This window comes from Mizuhopecten yessoensis, unplaced genomic scaffold (assembly GCF_002113885.1).
Source record: "Mizuhopecten yessoensis strain PY_sf001 unplaced genomic scaffold, ASM211388v2 scaffold4537, whole genome shotgun sequence".
Lineage (NCBI taxonomy): Eukaryota > Metazoa > Mollusca > Bivalvia > Pectinida > Pectinidae > Mizuhopecten > Mizuhopecten yessoensis.
The window spans coordinates 15,176-23,859 of NW_018405596.1; positions in this window are offsets into that span (position 1 = coordinate 15,176).

Below are 8,684 nucleotides of genomic sequence, written 5' to 3' on the forward strand. Positions count from 1 at the left end.
AGAATAGAAGAAAAGATTCAACAGAGAAGATACTTTCATTCATTTTACTGCACAATCAGTTGTCAGATCCCAGACAACTTTTATGCAATTTCAACGGAATTCAGAGATTTTGTGTTTGTTGGTTACTTTGCTATTTATATATATTTAAAAATAAATTAGGCGCCCTATTCACAGTTGATGTCATTTACAGATAATGTTTTAGTAAGATGCAAGATAATTACATGTGTTCGAATGCCAGACTTGGTAAAAAGAAGGAAGAGAAAAATGATGCGAGGTTGTGAGTTTATATTTTCAAACTGGAAATTCTGATTCATAACAAAACAACTTATTTCAAGATTTGTCGGATCTTCTTAGCCCTTGGGTGCAACTGTTCTCGATGTTTAAGGTTGCTTTGATAGCCAAGATAATAAAATATACTTGATATATGAGCACACATTCCCATAGCTCTTTGACCAACTGGACATTGACAGTAGTAATATTTTATTGGAATATTATCATTTGGTGTTGTGCTGTACTGAATTCAAACATTATATTTAGTCCGACTCTTGTGTCTGGAACGAATCTGACAACGGATAAGGTATTGAGAGTACTGATAACACCCATATTTCATAATCTCTATCATTACTAAGATGTTTAATGATATAGCCTGGATCTAATGATAAATGGTAGGTGCCGAACGTTATAGTTTTCAAATAATCCAATCCGAGTTCTGGAAAAGTGAGTGAAGATGCATTTATCTTAATGAATTTTGAGTTTGCTCTCCTGGAGAGAACTGGTTCTGTTTTCACCCTCTGAGCGAAACAGTTTGCTTTTGTAAGTCGAAACTTCATTTGTTGTGCGAGTTCTCTGTCTTTTCTGTCAGTTTCTGGGGATCTTTAATTAATTGTTCCCCGTATTGAGATATGCAGTCACACTTTTTAGCACTTCCTCAATTATACCAATGACGCAATTTGATATTAGTTGAGTTCTAAAAGATGTCCAATTTCTTAAAACGGCCATGATAAGACTCAACAATCCATCGAGATATTGTAACTGTCCTGTCAATGTTAGCATGTAGATCAGATCAGGCGTAAGATATAAGGGCATGCTGGTATTAATACCAGATACCTCTAATATTGGCAGGATATCTCTACAACCACGATCAACTTGTAATGCTTGCAACATTTTTGCTTCCGGTGTCCAAAATGTAACCATCGGGTAGCGTCTAGCTCATGAATTTACGGTAATTACTCTTCTTCGGCCACAGTGAAAGATTCTCTGAAGTTTACGGTCAGCACCTTTTTTGAATATAGATATATGTACCATCTATTGTGTCAATCACTCTGTCTGCAAATAATATTGAGTGAAAGTATGTTCCCTGCTCAAAGGGTCAGGACCGAGGAACACTGGAATTATAGATTTATTAAATGTTTGTACTACAGTATGAATGATTTTTAAAATACGAGACAGAGAAATGACAAAAAGAGCGGAACACTGATTCTAAAAGATATCAGTGTTCATCTTAACCAAAAACAGTAAAAGAGCGTTTTGTGTAGTTTTGGTATCAAGTACGAATGGATTTTTAGGAACTGTTATTTGGACCAACCTTTCCAAGCTTTGCAGCCAGTGTCATCCAAGAGAGAAAATTGAGAGTAAAAGCTGAGTGATATTTTGAAAGATGTACGACACTTCTAAAAGGTCATCAATTACTTCAGATGACCTACTTATTAATTGAGAATCCAAAGACCTGTGTACATGGTTTCAGGTTATTGCCAATACGATGAAATGAGCATACAAGTGATGACGCAGAACACCACAGCTTGTGTGTGAAAATTAACTGATGCCAGGCACGTTTTGACAGTGTGGATTTGTTTCCCTTCGAGTTAAAATTGTCAGCCGTAAAGCAGGTCCTTGATTGTTAAGAGAGGGACACTTCTTCTAGTAGTGTCATCCTCCAAACGTTCCGTTTCATATTCTCTTTTGCGCAGATACATTATGTAGCACTTCGGACAAGTATTAACATCTTCATTTGAGCATTCCATGTCACTTTTAGTTAGAATATCCAAAAGTCATGTAAATTGTTGATTTTTGTACATTTCTTGTACCTTTACATTAACGAGAATTCTCGAAGATATGATGGCAACCTTCACTAATACGTCTTCATTATGAGATGAATATTGACAAATAAGTATGAAATATTCCCTACAAACATTGTAAAATAAAACCTCTGATGATTCTTTATTTTACGTATGCAAAGAGCCAAGTAGTGGGTTTAAATATGCGTTATAATGGCAGTGGTTAGAATTTATAATAGAAATTGGTCTCAAAATTTGCCTGAAATGATTTTATTCTGAAGAAAATTCATATCTTTTTGCATCATTATACTTGGGTACGAACATTTTCTTTCATGTGATGCTGAAATAATATATTTATCATCCATAATGTGAGAATTATCGAACATTTTATGAAAATTGTTCTGCAAAATACAGGTTGTTTCATTCGAATTATTCTTGTTTACCAGATGGTTTCATAGCATGAAAATCGGTGTTATTTCAAACATGTGGAAAAAGTGGTAGAAAGTATTTATTTCGCACAACAAAATATCGTGTGTACCCAAATATGTGAGGGGCTAAGACACCTGCCTGGCCTCCACCAGAAAGCAGTGCACCTAATTACAGGTAGTTGATAATGAAATTCGTTGGAAACCTACAATTAGAACCATTCAGTGCATGTAAGGTTTGTTTGTTTGTTCGTTTGGGTTTAATGGCTGTGGTCATTTAGGGCCTTTTTTGTTTTTCTAAACAAACATGTTAGTAGCGAAGATAAAATTAGATAAAAAGGTTCTTTTTTAAAATTATTCGCATTGTATGTGTAGATAATTGAAATGAAAAGGGGGTTAAAATAATAAAAGAGATAACGAATAGATTATATGGACTATGTGATATATATAACGTCAAAGAGGGTAAGGTGGATTAAAAAACATCAGAGTCTATAGAACCGATGTCTTTCAAATACAAAAATGTAGTTAAATAATACCTTCGAGTCCACGGAACTGAAAAGAGTTTTCATATGCGGGACTCGAAAGTAGTGATCACGATTATGTTTAAAATCGGAACTTTCTATAAAAAAAATGTTCCACTGTAAAGAGTGTCACATGCTTGGCATGAAGGTGGATCTTCTCGTTTTAAAAGGTACGAATGAGTAGGATATGTCTGCCCAGTACGGAGCCGAGAGAGGACAACTTCCACTCTACGATCTTTCCGACTGGGAACAGATGTTTTAAGTTTTGGTTGTAGTTTAAAACGTTTGTTGCTGGTCTCGGGAGACCAGCGTTGCTGCCATTCATTTTGAATGGCTGTGCGAATAATAGGTTTAAAATCTGTATATGGTAGATGTTCGAGATTTAACGCATTTTTTTCTTCCCTGTCAACAAATTCGTTGCTTTCAATTCCGACATGGATCGGAATTCATAATAAAGTTATTTTAGATTATTTTAAGATTCGAGATAATCGAATTGCAAGGTTTTGTACGATTGTGTTTCTAGGATCTTGAAACTGTAAACTTTGTAGGACAGATAGAGAGTCTGGACAAATTAATTTCCTTTTTAATGCGGTGTTCATCGATATGGTCGATGGCCAAACCATTGGCGCATGCCTCGGCAGAAAAGATGGGGGCGCCGTCTGGTAGTCGAACTGAGGTGCAAGAATTAGCAGAACAATAGGCTGCTGCCACTTTCTCACCTTCTTTAGAACCATCGGTGTAAAGTTGTGTATGAGAAGGGTAATTCGAAATGCATTCCCGAAAGAAGGATATGTGTTCTTAGGGCATTACACTGGACTTTCCTCGCTCATGTAATGTTAAGTTAAAATCAAGTGTTTGTGTATGGTCCGTTGAGGAACATCAGATATGTTCAATTCAGCTATGTCAGTCAGCTTTATGGTGAACTATAGCAGGAAATTTGAAATTCGGATACCAAATGATGGCAGAAGTTTTGGGTTTTTGCGTAAATATATTGGGTTGAATACCTATTCGAAAGCAGGATTTTTAGGGTTTGATTTTAATTGAGCTGCAAACTATAATGCAAGTTTTTTTCGTTCTGCCATAAAGTGATGGTTCATTCACTTCCTCGTACAGGCTTTTTACATGTGTTGTTCGAAAAACGTTAAGGGCTAGACGTAGCCCTTGGTTATGGATTGGGTCTAGCATATGCAGGTAAGAATAGCGCACCGACCCGTATTCCATAGAACCATAATCCAGTTTTGTTCGAATAAGTTATCTGTATAGGCGCAAAAGCATTTCACGGTCCGCTCCCCAATCAGTATTAGAAAGGACTCGTATAATGTATAACGCCTTGGAACACTTATCCTTCATACACTTTATATGTGGTATGAAAGAGATATGGGTCATTGTGTGCTTTTCGTTTTTGACAGAAATTCATGCATACAGTTTTGGATTTAGAGAATTTGAAGCCGTTTTCGTATGCCCAATTTTGTAGTTTGTTTAAACTCTGTTGAAGTTGTCGTTCTATCGTGTGTATGTTCTTAGATATGTAGAAGATCAAGAAGTCATCCACGAATAACGACCCTTCTGTTGACTGACCAAGACATTTGACCATATCATTGATTTTAAGACCAAACAGGGTGACTGATAGGATTCCACCCTGTTGGACTCCCATTTCCTGTTTAGACGTTTCAGAAAAAATTGAACCACCACGGACTTTGAAGTGTCTATCTGATAGGTAGTTAGATATAAAATTGGGGAGGTGTCCACGTACGCCAAGGTCTCGAAGATCTTTCCGTGGTATCGTAGCCTTCTTAAGATCAAAAACACGGAAACAAGGTGTTCCTTCTTGGCAAAAGCCATTCGAATAAACGTCTCGAGTCTGATGAGATGGTCATTTGTCCCTCATATGTTTCTAAAACCACTTTGAAGAGGGGATATTATATCGTTGGCCTCAAGAAACCAAACCAGTCTTGTGTTTATCATTCGTTCTAAAGTTTTACATACAAAACTAGTCAGAGAAATAGGACGATAGTTGTTTGGGTCAGTAGCATCCTTTCCTGGTTTTGGGATAGGTATTATTGTGGAATTCTTCCACGATTCTGGAATCTTTCCGGAAGCGTACCTCTTTTGGTACCCAAATAACCCACTTTCGGTCAAACTTTTACCTTAGTTTTTCCGCATGTAATACAATAGGACATCTTTGAACAAAATAAGGAGGTGAAAATCCTAATGTAACGGGGCCCCAAAAAGGGCCTTATAGACACTCATTGCTTGTTGTGTATAATGTCGGGGGGTCGTCTCGAAGGGTCTTTTGTGATGGGTTAAAGGGGATCAGTTTTTAGCTATGTTTTTTTGCAAATGCATCGGGAGCAATTTCAGACTTAGACGAAACAAATTTGTTTTTATTGATGAGGTTGGAGGATGTTGACTTTTTGCGTTTCCCCACTTATTTTCCAAATCATATCCCATTCATTTTTGGAGGACGTGTTTAATGATACCTTGGATACATATTCTCTCCACCTGTTTCTTTAATCAATTTTAATTGTTCGCCGAGCATTTGCCCGCCAAATTTTAAAATCACTGTAGTTTGAAGCAATTGGGCAATTCAAGTAGCGTCTTAGAGCAGCTGCCCGATTGCTGCATGTTGTAAAGGATTCTTCTGATAAAAGGAACTTCGTAGGTTTTGGAGCGGATTTTGGAATTGTCGTTTGGGCAATAGAAGTAAGTGTTTCAGTAACAGTTTTGGTTGGGTCGTCGACGTTAGTATTTTTTTCTGTGGTAAGCTTCTCGTTGCACATGTGTTGAAATTGGACCCAATCTGCTTTGTGCACATTTCATCGAGGTAAAGGATCATCAAGAGGAGCCCTAATATTCTTAAGGAAAGTGTGAAAGTGATCGATCCCACAAAGATCATTATTTACCTTCCAGTCATAATCAAGTAGAATGGAAGGATGACATAATGGCAGATCAATGTGCGTACGAGAGCCTGTAGCAGGGTGTAACTAAGTAGGGGTAATGTTGTTAAAAAGACATAAATTGTTTTATTCTATAAATTCCTCAATACGTGTTCCTCTCTCGTCTGTGTTTGTGTTAGCCACAGGCTATTGTGACATGTAAGGTTTTTGGTTAAGATGAAAACTGCTATCTTTTGGAATCAGTGTTCCGCTCTTTTTGGCATTTCTCTGTCTCGTATTTAAAAAAACCATTCATACTGTAGTACAAACATTTAATAAATCTCTAATTCCAGTGTTCCTCGGTCCTAACCCTTGAGTAGGGAACATACTTTCACACAATATTATTTGCAGACAGAGTGATTGGCACAATAGATGGTACATATATTTATATTCAAAAAGATGCTAACCGTAAGCTTCAGAGAATGTCTTACTGTGGTCTGAAGAAGATTAATTCCCGTAAATTCATGAGCTAATATAAGCGCTACCGGATTATTACATTTTTGACACAGTAGGACCTTTCGCTGGAAGCAATATTGGTGCAAGCATTACAAATTGATCGTGGCTTTAGAGATCTCCTGCCAATATTAGAGGTATCGGGTATTAATACCAGTATACGCTAATATCCTAAGCCTGGTCAGAGCCAACACTCTGACTTACGGGCTAACATTGACAGGACAGTTACATAATCCCGATGGATTGTAGAGTCCGATCATGGCCGTCTTTAGAATAGGTCATTTTTTAGAACCCAACTAATGTATAATTGCCTCATTGATATTATTGAGGAAGTGCTAAAAGGTTGACTGCATATCTCAATGGGGACCAATTTATCAAAGATCACCGGAAACTGGCAGAAAAGACAGATAATTCGGACAACAAATGATGTTTCGACTTATAAAAGCAAACTGTTTGGCTCAGAGGGCGAAAACAGAACCAGTTCTCTCCAAGAGAGCAAAATCAGAATTCGTTAAGATGGATGCATCTTCACTCACTTTTCATTTTAGATTATTTGAAAAATATAACGTTCGGCACCTACAATTTATCATTAGATCCAAGCTATATCAGTAAACATCTTAGTGATTATAGAGATTATGAAATATGGGTGTTATCAGTGCTCTCAATACCTTATCCGTTGTCAAATTCGTTCCAGACACAAGAGTCAGACTAAATAGAATGTTTGAATTCAGTACAGCACGACACCAAATTATAATATTCCAATAAAATATTACTACTGTCAATGTCCAGTTGGTCAAAGAGCTATGGGAATGCGTGCTCATATATCAAATATACTTTATTATCTTGGCTATCATAACAATCTTCAAAACCCAGAACAGTTGTACCAAAGGGCTAAGAAGATCTGACAAATCTTGAAAAAATAGTTGTTCTCTTATGAATCTAGAATAACCAGTTTGAAAACAATCTCAAAACCTTGCATCATTTTTCTCTTCCTTTTTTTTCAAAGTCTGCCTTTCGAACACATTTCATTATCTTGCATCTTACAAAACATTATCTGTAAATGTCATTAACTGTTAAAAAGGGCGCCTAATTTTAAAAGTTGTATATAAAAAACAAAGTAACCAACAAACACAAAATCTCTGAATTCCATTGATATTGCAAAAAAGTTGTCTGGTATCTGACAACTGATTGTGCAGTAAAACGAACGTTTTGGTAGCCACATTGACAAGGAAAGAACCAGCGAATCTTTTCAAAGCGTCTTCTGCGTTGAATAAATATTCATTCCAACCAAAGTGGCTCAAATATTTTCTTCTTTTCTGTCAGTCTTCAGTCGGAATGATAAGACTAAAGAAATAGCCATGAACTCTGATGTATAGACCATATGGTCATTTGATCCCTTCTGTGAAGATATGTTTGTCGCTGATAGTGCATGACCTAATCCATCTATAAAAAGTTATAAGATACTTCTATTTTAAAATGAACACATTTTTGTCTGGAAAATAGCATTGCTCGAGATCGCTTCTGGCTGTTGATTGTTCTGTTAATATCTGATAACTCAGCATAGCAAGGTATTTTTACTTGTATACTGTAGCATAATTATGATCCCTAGTTTTGGTTGCATCACAAATGACACTTCAATGCATTGCTAATTTGACAACATGCGTCTTTTGGGGAACAACTCCAGCTTTTTGAGAATTTTAGTGGTATGCTTCTACGAAAAAAGAACCAAGAACTCATTTGAATTTCAAAGGGTGTTTTTGTTGTGATCAAGTTAAGGTCTTCACCTCACCATAAATATGTATCATAAATGTATTTCAAATTCATTTTGTATAATTTGTTCAGTATTCACTCTTTTTGAATGTATGCTTTAGCTTGTAGATAGTCACATTTTAACCATATCATTTCAATAAAAAAAACTTTGTGTAAAGTGTTTTATATATTTAGTGATACATGACATATTTGTTGGGTTACTTGTTAGGTAATAAGCAATGCTTTTTTCATTTGTTATTGTTGTTATTGTTCCAAACAAGAAATCTACAGTCTATCAAAATGCTTAAATTTACACAAAGTCAACTCTACATAGTTGCATTATCATTATGTGAGAGTTTCAACGAATTTTGCTGGTAGTTGCTAAAGGATGGGACCTCCTTAAATGTCGGCAGTCATATTTGACTTGGTTTATATTCGATTGGTTTAATTTTGTTTAATGTCATTTAATATAAACAGCTATAAGTCATTTAAGGACGTGCGTCCATGTACGTTTTGTATGCGTGCATGTGTGTGTGTGGGGGGGGG